We start from the raw sequence: 12,390 nt of genomic DNA, 5'->3' as shown, positions 1-12,390 counted from the left end.
ATGAATACGCCTTCAAATAAAGTGTTACCAAACAGGTAACATCTTAACAGTCCAAGTTACATGTTAACATAAAGACAACTTCTTTGATATCATGATCACAATTCTTGCATCCATTGAACTTGTGAGTTCTTGGAGAGTTTCTGCATGAATTCCTTTGCAGGATGCCAGAATAGCCTCCCAGAACGGCAGTTTTGATGTGAACTGCCTCCCACCCTCATAGATCTTTAGCTTATGTCTTGTGATTCTGTTTGTTAAAGAGTCTGAAAATGTAGATTTAAGTTTTTTTTGGTTTTTTTTTGTAAACTAGTCAATACCCCCAGGGATTCGGGGGGGGGGGGATCCAACCGGACGGACCAAAGGATGTCGACACATGGCAATGGAAATATGACGATGACTATGGAATGTGTATGTGGCAAGATATGCAAGAACCGACATGGCCTGTGGATCCACTAGGCCAAGATGAAGTGTGTGCAGAAGGTTCCAGAGTCACAGCGCGCAGGAATTACGCCTGGTAAGACGCAGGAGGAGCCAGGTCTGGAGTCACCCCACAGTGCCCAGAGCCTCCAAGTGATGCAACCACCAGATGTACACAGGACATCATAATACCATCAGGTGAAGTGGCCCCAAGCTAGCAAGGAGAAAGAGTGGCTCCAGTTCGATGAAGACGCCAACACCATCCTGGAAGCAACTGCCAGAGGGGAAGCTGAACGACGCCTCAAGACGTTGACCACGATCATCATCAGCCTTGCCACAGAGAGGTTCAGGCTAGAGGAGAAGCGTACAGCAAAGCCACCCGACACCATGAACAACAGAGCTAGTAAGATCCATGAGCTCAGACAGGAGCTGAAGAGTTTGAGGCAGCAGTTCAAGGCGGCCAGTGAAGAGGACAGGGGACCTCTGGTGGAGCTATGCAGCATAATCTGCAAGAGGCTGATGACCCTGAGGAGGGCCCAGTGGCACAGGAGGAGGAGGAGGAGGGAGAGGTCCAGAAAGCGAGCTGCCTTTCTAGCAAATCCATTTGGGTTCACCAAACAGCTGCTAGGGCAGAAGCGCAGCTGTCAACTCGCCTGCTCCAAAGCCGAGGTCGACCACCACCTCAGGGAGACCTACAGCGATGAATGAAGAGAGCAAGACCTGGGCCCCTGTAGGTCCCTGATTGACCCACCTGCACCAACTTTGGATTTCGACGGGAAGGAGGCCAAAGGGAAGGAGATCCAGGTGGTCAAGAGGGCAAGAGCAAGCTCCGCTCCTGGGCCCAGTACCTTATAAGGTATATTAGAACTGCCCCAGGCTACTCCACAGGCTCTGGAAGATTCTGAAGGTGATCTGGAGGAGGGGCAAGGTAGGAGACCAGTGGAGACAGGCAAAGGGTGTGTGGATCCCAAAGGAGGAAAAGTCTCAGAACATCGGTCAGTTCCAAACCATCTCACTGCTGAGGGGAAGATCTTCATCAGCCTCGTCACTAGGTGACTGACAGACTACCTCTTGAAAAACTCCTACATCGACACCTCGGTCCAGAAAGGAGGGATCCTGAAGGTCTCTGGATGTTTGGAGCACACGGGCATGGTCACTCAGCTTATCAGGGAAGCCAGGGAGAACAAGGGGGACCTGGCTGTGCTGTGGCTGGACCTTGCCAGCGCCTACGGATCCATACCCCACAAGCTTGTTGAAGAGGCACTGAACCGACATCACATCCCGGAAAAGTTCAGAGACCTCATCCTGGACTACTATGCCAACTTCAGCCTGAGAGTCTCTTCCGGATCAACAACCTCCGACTGGCACAAGCTTGAAAAGGGGACCATCACCAGATGTAAGATCTCGGTTATCCTCTTTGGACTTGCCACGAACATGCTGGTGAAGTCTGCGGAAGTTCAGTGTAGGGGGCCCCTCACCAAGTCTGTAGTCCAACAGCCACCCATGCGAGCCTTCATGGATGACCTGACGGTGACAACTACATCTGTTCCAGGCTGCAGGTGGATCCTGAACGGCCCCGAAGAGTTGATCTCCTGGGCTCGCATGAGTTTCAAACCAGCTAAGTCGAGGTCTCTTGTGCTGAAGAAAGGGAAGGTGACTGGCAAGTTCTGCTTCTCACTTGGCACCACCAAGGTACCATCACTCACCGAGGAACCGGTGAAGAGCCTGGGGAAGGTACTCAACTGCAGCCTGAGAGATGCAGCCTCCACACAAGCAACCAACCAAGAGCTGGAGACCTGGCTAGCTGCGGTGGACAAGTCTGGCCTCCCTGGCAAGTTCAAGGCCTGGATTTACCAGCATGGTATTCTCCCTCGGATCCTCTGGCCCCTCTTGGTTTATGAAGTCCTCATTTCAACAGTGGAAGGCTTTGAGATGAGGGTCAGCAGGTTTCTCTGCAGGTGGCTGGGACTGCCGCATAGCAGCGATGCTGCTCAGGCTATGCTCTGTACGGGCAGAACAACAAGCTGAAGCTCCCCATCAGCAGCCTGAGCAAGGAGTTCATGGTATCTCGGTCCAGGGAGCTGCTTCAATACCGGGAGTCCAGTGACCCAAAGGTCACCCAGGCTGGGATCGAGGTCAGGAGGGGACGTAAGTGGAGTGCTGCCGAGGCTCTGGATATTGCAGAGTCAAGGCTATGGCAAAGGGTGCTGGTGGGCACAGTGGCACAGAGAAGAGCTGGCTTAGGTAGCAGCAGAACACCTCTCTATGACAAGGCACAGGGGAAAGAGAGGAGGTCACTGATCCTTGAGGAGGTGCGAGCAGGAGTAGAGGAGAAGCGGGCCAGCCAGATGGTGAGAATGCGGCAGCAGGGAGCCTGGACGAGATGGGAGCAAGCTGTGGAGCGCAAGGTCACATGGACTGAGCTGTGGAAAGCTGAACCCCACTGGATAAAATTCTTGATCCAGGCGGTCTACGACGTGCTGCAGAGCCCATCTAACCTCTTCACCTGGGGAAAGGCGGAGACACCAGCTTGCCCCCTCTGCCAGAAGAAAGGAACCCTGGAGCACATCTGTCACAAGGTGTGTATGTGTGAGACTGCTTTTCTTCTCCTGCGTGAGTGAACCCCCCCCTTCTGTGCGCATGGTCTAATTTCTCATCTAAAACACCTGTCTGCACTGGGAGAGTGCGTCAGATGCACGCACTTAAGGGGTGTGGGCTCTCTCTCTGGGAGAGGGGTGATTGAACACAGGTGTGTAAGAGAACGGAGGCGAGAGGACGCCAGGGGAGAGCGAGAGCAGAGCGGAGAAACGTGGCCAGAAGACGTTGAAGACACAGGCGCAGCCAGCAGGAGAGAACCATCAGGTTGGAGCAGCAGCCAGTGATCGAGGGGGTGCAGGTGATAGCACGCGGACCGAGGACGAGGAGGACGGCAGTGTGGGAGACGCCAACCGAGGGGACAGCGGGACCTGGTGACACACGACGGCGGTGCCTCAGCAGCGAATCGGTTGGAGAGGAGGCGCTGTGTGACACGTGGAGAGGTGAAGTACGCTTCCCCTCTCCTACCAGCTGAGTACCTCTCCTTATTCTTCTTGGCTTTAAGGAACATCTGCTACACATAAGACTGCATTTGACCTGTTTTTATGCAGAGGAACTACAAGCCTGGGTAGTTTTTTTTTGTGTTGTGCTTTTAAATCTGAGTTGCCTTGCTTGATTTATAGTTTGTGTTTTTATTAATTAGGAAGACCCAGAGCTGATGGACTTGTAGCCTTTTTATTTATGTAGTCTATGTGTACAGGATTGCTGCCACTGAAAGAACGGAAACCCAATCCTTAACGTGACTTTCTGTACTCAGGCTCTGCACCGGCCATTCCCTGGACTCAGCCTCTCCTGGGACCCCTTACAAGAAGACTTGGACACTGGTTTTAGAAAAAGAGACTTTTAATTGTGGCCCTTTGTACTGGTTTTAATTAAGTGGCTTGCTTTTAATAAACTGTATGTTTTGCACACCTTGAATTTGCCTTTCTGCTGTTTGGACTGAGTGCTCCCCACCAGAACTAAGAGAAAAAGAAAGAAACAGGGTTTTACCCTGTGACACATCCTTAGCTGCTGTCTGAGAGCCCTGGGCTAAGGGCGCTACTGCTGGCGACACGATCAGGCCCTGAAGGCCATAGCAGACTCTAACTGCAGTGGGATCAGCCACAGCAAGAGCCTTTGCCCAGTAAAGACCACCATCACTTTCGTCAGAGCTGGGGAGAAGTCTACAGCAGCCGCCTGAAACACCTCCCTTGGCCTGTTGGCAATGGTGCGTGATTGGGAGCTGAAAGTTGATCTGGGGAAGCAGCTGAAGTTCCCAGAAGCGGTCGCCAAGACAACAGCAGGGCCAGACATCGTCCTCACTTCGGTAGCATCCAAGCAAGTAATTCTCTTGGAGCTCACTGTGCCATGGGAGGACCAAAGCAGGAGGCCCAAGAGAGGAAGAGGGCAAAGTACTTGGAGCTAGTGGAGGAGTGCCAGAGCAGTGGCAAGATGCCAACCCATCGAAGTGGGATGCCGAGGATTTGTGGGCCAATCCCTCTGCAGGGCCTACAAGATGCTGGGCATCACAGGAGCCAGCCAGTGAAGGGCCATCAAGTTGGCCACCGACGCAGCAAAAGTGACATCGAGGTGGCTGTGGCTCAGGAGGGAAGGGGGGGGGGGGGGCAAGTAGGGTAGCACTACCTGTGGACACAAGCTGGGGCCTGATCAACCCCGGATCTGAAAACAAAGTATTCACTGCATTTGTTGTTGAAAAAACTGGGGGATTTTATTAAAATAGTGAAACGGATTTTTGTTTGCATATTCTTCCGTTATTGAAGCAAGCAGGGTTATTAAGACAGGACGGTGACAGATATGGATGTAAAATGTAAGGATTCAATCAGGTTTGTGATTGGTAGAGATTAATTCTAGAACGCTTACGTCTGTCGGGGATTTCCCCTGGTCTGACGCTGTATAGGGGATTTCCGCTGGTCTGACGCTGTACACAGGTATACAGAGGAGACCCGCTGGTCTGAACCTATTCAGCCAGACATTTAGAGAGTTACGTTCACTCCGGGGTTGCAAGGTAAGCTAAAATATTAGTTTAAGCTAGCAGCTCAGTCTTTTATGTTTTTGGTTGCTTTTTGTGGCTAAATAAATCATGTTGGATCTGAAAACAAAGTATTCACTGCATTTGTTTTGAAAAAACGGGGATTTTATTAAAATAGTGAAACTGATTTTTGTGTGCATGTGCTCAATTCAGTAACAACACCTTAGTGATTCTAAATAACATTGCGTGGTGATATTCTGTTTGAATGCTGCGATGCTAAAGGTTAAATCAAGCTAGCAGCTCAGTCTTCTATGTTTTGCTTGCTTTTTGTGACTAAATAAATCATGTTTGGTTGGTAAAAAGTACTAACTGGATTTGCAGTTGAACGTATTAGGGGATTTAGTTAAAAAGTGAAATGGAGTTTTGTTTTTATATGCTCAATTCAGTAACAAAACCCTAGTGATTCTAAATTAAATTTTATTGTGAAAATCTATTGAAAGACTTCTTTTTCCAAGTTTTAATAGCTATTATTGTGCAGAGTAGTTGGAAATTGGTGCATATTCTTCCGTTATTTAAGCAAGCAGTGTTATTAAGAAAGGGCGGTGACAGATATGGACATAAAACGTAAGGATTCAATCAGGTTTGTGATTGGTAGAGATTAATTCTAGAACGCTTACGTCTGTCGGGGATTTCCCCTGGTCTGACGCTGTATAGGGGATTTCCGCTGGTCTGACGCTGTACACAGGTATACAGGGGAGACCCGCTGGTCTGAACCTATTCAGCCAGACATTTAGAGAGTTACGTTCACTCCGGGGTTGCAAGGTAAGCTAAAATATTAGTTTAAGCTAGCAGCTCAGTCTTTTATGTTTTTGGTTGCTTTTTGTGGTTAAATAAATCATGTTGGATCTGAAAACAAAGTATTCACTGCATTTGTTGTTGAAAAAACGGGGATTTTATTAAAATAGTGAAACTGATTTTGTGTGCATGTGCTCAATTCAGTAACAACACCTCAGTGATTCTAAATAACATTGCGTGGTGATATTCTGTTTAAATGCTGAAAGGCTAAAGGTTAAATTAAGCTAGCAGCTCGGTCTTCTATGTTTTGTTTGCTTTTTGTGACTAAACAAATCATGTTTGTTTGGTAAAATGTACTGACTGCATTTGTTGTTGAACATATTGGGGGATTTAGTTAAAAAGTGAAACGGAGTTTTGTTTTTATGTGCTCAATTCAGTAACAAAACCCTTGTGATTCTAAATTAAATTTTATTGTGATATTCTATTTAAAAACTTCTTTTTCCAAGTTTTAATAGCTATTATTGTGCAGAGTAGTTGGAAATTGGTGCATATTCTTCCTTTATTTAAGCAAGCAGTGTTGTTAAGACAGGGCGGTGACATCAAAATGGCCACTGACGCAGCAGAAGTGACATCGAGGTGGCTGTGGCTCAGGAGGGAAGGGGGGGGGCAAGTAGGGTAGCACTACCTGGACACAAGCTGGGGCCTGTTCAACCCCGGATCTGAAAACAAAGTATTCACTGCATTTGTTGTTGAAAAAACTGGGGGATTTTATTAAAATAGTGAAATGGATTTTTGTTTGCATATTCTTCCGTGACTGAAGCAAGCAGTGTTATTAAGAAAGGGCGGTGACACATATGGATGTAAAATGTAAGGATTCAATCAGGTTTGTGATTGGTAGAGATTAATTCTAGAACGCTTCCGTCTGTTGGGGATTTCCCCTGGTCTGACGCTGTATAGGGGATTTCCCCTGGTCTGACGCTGTACACAGGTATACAGAGGAGACCCGCTGGTCTGAACCTATTCAGCCAGACATTTAGAGAGTTACGTTCACTCCGGGGTTGCAAGGTAAGCTAAAATATTAGTTTAAGCTAGCAGCTCAGTCTTTTATGTTTTTGGTTGCTTTTTGTGGCTAAATAAATCATGTTGGATCTGAAAACAAAGTATTCACTGCATTTGTTGTTGAACATATTGGGGGAATTATTTAAAACAATGAAACAGATTTTTGTGTGTATATGCTCAATTCAGTAACAACACCTTAGTGATTCTAAATTAAATTTTATGGTATAGTCTATTTAAAGACTTTTTTTCCAAGTTTTAATAGCTATTATTGTACAGAGTAGTTGGAAATTGGTGCATATTCTTCCGTTATTTAAGCAAAGCCATCACTGCAACAACAAAGCGCTCTGAAACATGGTGAATGTGTGAAATGTAAGTGTAATTCCCCAGATTTTGTATGCAAAGAAAATGATCAATCTATCTTATCCGGTTTGAAATCTACCGACAATCAAAAATGAATATGCTAATGGTAGCGCTGGCGCTATCCTGGATTCTATAGTGTTAACAGCATAGATTTTATTTGTCCTCCGATGAGGGGGGGTGGTGGCGGGTTCAAGTGATACAAAAGACTTGAAGAAAACAGAAAAACACAATATTACCTGTGCAGGCTAATGGCTAACAAGACGAGGAATAAACAAGAATTCCCAGGAAAATATGCCACATCCTGTTGTAAGTGTGCGTGTTTGTGTGATTGGATTGCGCTATTGGGCAGGGACACGTAAGAATCATGTGAACGGTTATGCCCAAAATGTAATGATGCGTATTTCTATGTAGGAAGTGATGCAAATACCTGTGGTCTTGTTTATGGAGATTTTATGCTATGTGCGCATTATTGTTTATTTTTCCAAAGCCATCACTGCAACAACAAAGCGCTCTGAAACATGGTGAATGTGTGAAATGTAAGTGTAATTCCCCAGATTTTGTATGCAAAAAGAATGATCAATCTATCTTATCCGGTTTGAAATCTACCGACAATCAAAAATGTATATGCTAATGGTAGCGCTGGCACTATCCTGGATTCTATAGTGTTAACAGCATAGATTTTATTTGTCCTCCGATGAGGGGGGGTGGTGGCGGGTTCAAGTGATACAAAAGACTTGAAGAAAACAGATAAACACAATATTACCTGTGCAGGCTAATGGCTAACAAGACGAGGAATAAACAAGAATTCCCAGGAAAATATGCCACATCCTGTTGTAAGTGTGCGTGTTTGTGTGATTGGGTTGCGCTATTGGGCAGGGACATGTAAGAATCATGTGAACGGTTATGCCCAAAATGTAATGATGCGTATTTCTATGTAGGAAGTGATGCAAATACCTGTGGTCTTGTTTATGGAGATTTTATGCTATGTGCGCATTATTGTTTATTTTTCCAAAGCCATCACTGCAACAACAAAGCGCTCTGAAACATGGTGAATGTGTGAAATGTAAGTGTAATTCCCCAGATTTTGTATGCAAAGAAAATGATCAATCTATCTTATCCGGTTTGAAATCTACCGACAATCAAAAATGAATATGCTAATGGTAGCGCTGGCGCTGTCCTGGATTCTATAGTGTTAACAGCATAGATTTTATTTGTCCTCCGATGAGGGGGGGTGGGTTCAAGTGATACAACTTGAAGAAAACAGATAAACACAATATTACCTGTGCAGGCTAATGGCTAACAAGACGAGGAATAAAAGAATTCCCAGGAAAATATGCCACTTCCTGTTGTGTGTGTGCGTGTTTGTGTGATTGGGTTGCGCTATTGGGCAGGGACACGTAAGAATCATGTGAACGGTTATGCCCAAAATGTAATGATGCGTATTTCTATGTAGGAAGTGATGCAAATACCTGTGGTCTTGTTTATGGAGATTTTATGCTATGTGCGCATTATTGTTTATTTTTCCAAAGCCATCACTGCAACAACAAAGCGCTCTGAAACATGGTGAATGTGTGAAATGTAAGTGTAATTCCCCAGATTTTGTATGCAAAGAAAATGATCAATCTATCTTATCCGGTTTGAAATCTACTGACAATCAAAAATGAATATGCTAATGGTAGCGCTGGCGCTATCCTGGATTCTATAGTGTTAACAGCATAGATTTTATTTGTCCTCCGATGAGGGGGGGTGGTGGTGGGTTCAAGTGCTACAACATACTTGAAGAAAACAGATAAACACAATATTACCTGTGCAGGCTAATGGCTAACAAGACGAGGAATAAACAAGAATTCCCAGGAAAATATGCCACATCCTGTTGTAAGTGTGCGTGTTTGTGTGATTGGATTGCGCTATTGGGCAGGGACACGTAAGAATCATGTGAACGGTTATGCCCAAAATGTAATGATGCGTATTTCTATGTAGGAAGTGATGCAAATACCTGTGGTCTTGTTTATGGAGATTTTATGCTATGTGCGCATTATTGTTTATTTTTCCAAAGCCATCACTGCAACAACAAAGCGCTCTGAAACATGGTGAATGTGTGAAATGTAAGTGTAATTCCCCAGATTTTGTATGCAAAGAAAATGATCAATCTATCTTATCCGGTTTGAAATCTACCGACAATCAAAAATGAATATGCTAATGGTAGCGCTGGCGCTATCCTGGATTCTATAGTGTTAACAGCATAGATTTTATTTGTCCTCCGATGAGGGGGGGTGGTGGCGGGTTCAAGTGATACAAAAGACTTGAAGAAAACAGATAAACACAATATTACCTGTGCAGGCTAATGGCTAACAAGACGAGGAATAAACAAGAATTCCCAGGAAAATATGCCACATCCTGTTGTGAATGTTTGTGTGATTGGGTTGCGCTATTGGGCAGGGACACGTAAGAATCATGTGAACGGTTATGCCCAAAATGTAATGATGCGTATTTCTATGTAGGAAGTGATGCAAATACCTGTGGTCTTGTTTATGGAGATTTTATGCTATGTACGCATTATTGTTTATTTTTCCAAAGCCATCACTGCAACAACAAAGCGCTCTGAAACATGGTGAATGTGTGAAATGTAAGTGTAATTCCCCAGATTTTGTATGCAAAGAAAATGATCAATCTATCTTATCCGGTTTGAAATCTACCGACAATCAAAAATGAATATGCTAATGGTAGCGCTGGCGCTATCCTGGATTCTATAGTGTTAACAGCATAGATTTTATTTGTCCTCCGATGAGGGGGGGTGGTGGCGGGTTCAAGTGATACAAAAGACTTGAAGAAAACAGATAAACACAATATTACCCGTGCAGGCTAATGGCTAACAAGACGAGGAATAAACAAGAATTCCCAGGAAAATATGCCACATCCTTTTGTGAATGTTTGTGTGATTGGGTTGCGCTATTGGGCAGGGACACGTAAGAATCATGTGAACGGTTATGCCCAAAATGTAATGATGCGTATTTCTATGTAGGAAGTGATGCAAATACCTGTGGTCTTGTTTATGGAGATTTTATGCTATGTGCGCATTATTGTTTATTTTTCCAAAGCCATCACTGCAACAACAAAGCGCTCTGAAACATGGTGAATGTGTGAAATGTAAGTGTAATTCCCCAGATTTTGTATGCAAAGAAAATGATCAATCTATCTTATCCGGTTTGAAATCTACTGACAATCAAAAATGAATATGCTAATGGTAGCGCTGGCGCTATCCTGGATTCTATAGTGTTAACAGCATAGATTTTATTTGTCCTCCGATGAGGGGTGGTGGTGGTGGGTTCAAGTGCTACAACAGACTTGAAGAAAACAGATAAACACAATATTACCTGTGCAGGCTAATGGCTAACAAGACGAGGAATAAACAAGAATTCCCAGGAAAATATGCCACTTCCTGTTGTGTGTGTGTGTGTGTGATTGGGTTGCGCTATTGGGCAGGGACACGTAAGAATCATGTGAACTGTTATGCCCAACATGTAATGATGCGTATTTCTATGTAGGAAGTGATGCAAATACCTGTGGTCTTGTTTATGGAGATTTTATGCTATGTACGCATTATTGTTTATTTTTCCAAAGCCATCACTGCAACAACAAAGCGCTCTGAAACATGGTTAATGTGTGAAATGTAAGTGTAATTCCCCAGATTTTGTATGCAAAGAAAATGATCAATCTATCTTATCCGGTTTGAAATCTACCGACAATCAAAAATGAATATCCTAATGGTAGCGCTGGCGCTATCCTGGATTCTATAGTGTTAACAGCATAGATTTTATTTGTCCTCCGATGAGGGGGGGTGGTGGCGGGTTCAAGTGATACAAAAGACTTGAAGAAAACAGATAAACACAATATTACCTGTGCAGGCTAATGGCTAACAAGACGAGGAATAAACAAGAATTCCCAGGAAAATATGCCACTTCCTGTTGTGTGTGTGCGTGTTTGTGTGATTGGGTTGCGCTATTGGGCAGGGACTGAAGAATCATGTGAACGGTTATGCCCAAAATGTAATGATGCGTATTTCTATGTAGGAAGTGATGCAAATACCTGTGGTCTTGTTTATGGAGATTTTATGCTATGTGCGCATTATTGTTTATTTTTCCAAAGCCATCACTGCAACAACAAAGCGCTCTGAAACATGGTTAATGTGTGAAATGTAAGTGTAATTTCCCAGATTTTGTATGCAAAAAGAATGATCAATCTATCTTATCCGGTTTGAAATCTACCGACAATCAAAAATGAATATCCTAATGGTAGCGCTGGCGCTATCCTGGATTCTATAGTGTTAACAGCATAGATTTTATTTGTCCTCCGATGAGGGGGGGTGGTGGCGGGTTCAAGTGATACAAAAGACTTGAAGTAAACAGATAAACACAATATTACCCGTGCAGGCTAATGGCTAACAAGACGAGGAATAAACAAGAATTCCCAGGAAAATATGCCACTTCCTGTTGTGTGTGTGCGTGTTTGTGTGATTGGGTTGCGCTATTGGGCAGGGACTGAAGAATCATGTGAACGGTTATGCCCAAAATGTAATGATGCGTATTTCTATGTAGGAAGTGATGCAAATACCTGTGGTCTTGTTTATGGAGATTTTATGCTATGTACGCATTATTGTTTATTTTTCCAAAGCCATCACTGCAACAACAAAGCGCTCTGAAACATGGTGAATGTGTGAAATGTAAGTGTAATTCCCCAGATTTTGTATGCAAAGAAAATGATCAATCTATCTTATCCGGTTTGAAATCTACCGACAATCAAAAATGAATATGCTAATGGTAGCGCTGGCGCTATCCTGGATTCTATAGTGTTAACAGCATAGATTTTATTTGTCCTCCGATGAGGGGGGGTGGTGGCGGGTTCAAGTGATACAAAAGACTTGAAGAAAACAGATAAACACAATATTACCCGTGCAGGCTAATGGCTAACAAGACGAGGAATAAACAAGAATTCCCAGGAAAATATGCCACTTCCTGTTGTGTGTGTGCGTGTTTGTGTGATTGGGTTGCGCTATTGGGCAGGGACACGTAAGAATCATGTGAACGGTTATGCCCAAAATGTAATGATGCGTATTTCTACGTAGGAAGTGATGCAAATACCTGTGGTCTTGTTTATGGAGATTTATGCTATGTGCGCATTATTGTTTATTTTTCCAAAGC

General features: G+C 44.3%; 1 pseudogene; it reads left to right on the top strand.

Annotated features, from left to right (window-relative positions):
* Window positions 1–390: 390 nt before the first annotated feature.
* Window positions 391–4,621, top strand: LOC121514561 (annotated as a pseudogene).
* The last annotated feature ends 7,769 nt before the right edge of the window (window positions 4,622–12,390 follow it).

Source organism: Cheilinus undulatus, linkage group 9 (genome assembly GCF_018320785.1).
Source record: "Cheilinus undulatus linkage group 9, ASM1832078v1, whole genome shotgun sequence".
Taxonomy (NCBI): Eukaryota; Metazoa; Chordata; class Actinopteri; order Labriformes; family Labridae; genus Cheilinus; species Cheilinus undulatus.
This window is presented reverse-complemented; position numbering and strand designations above follow the sequence as displayed.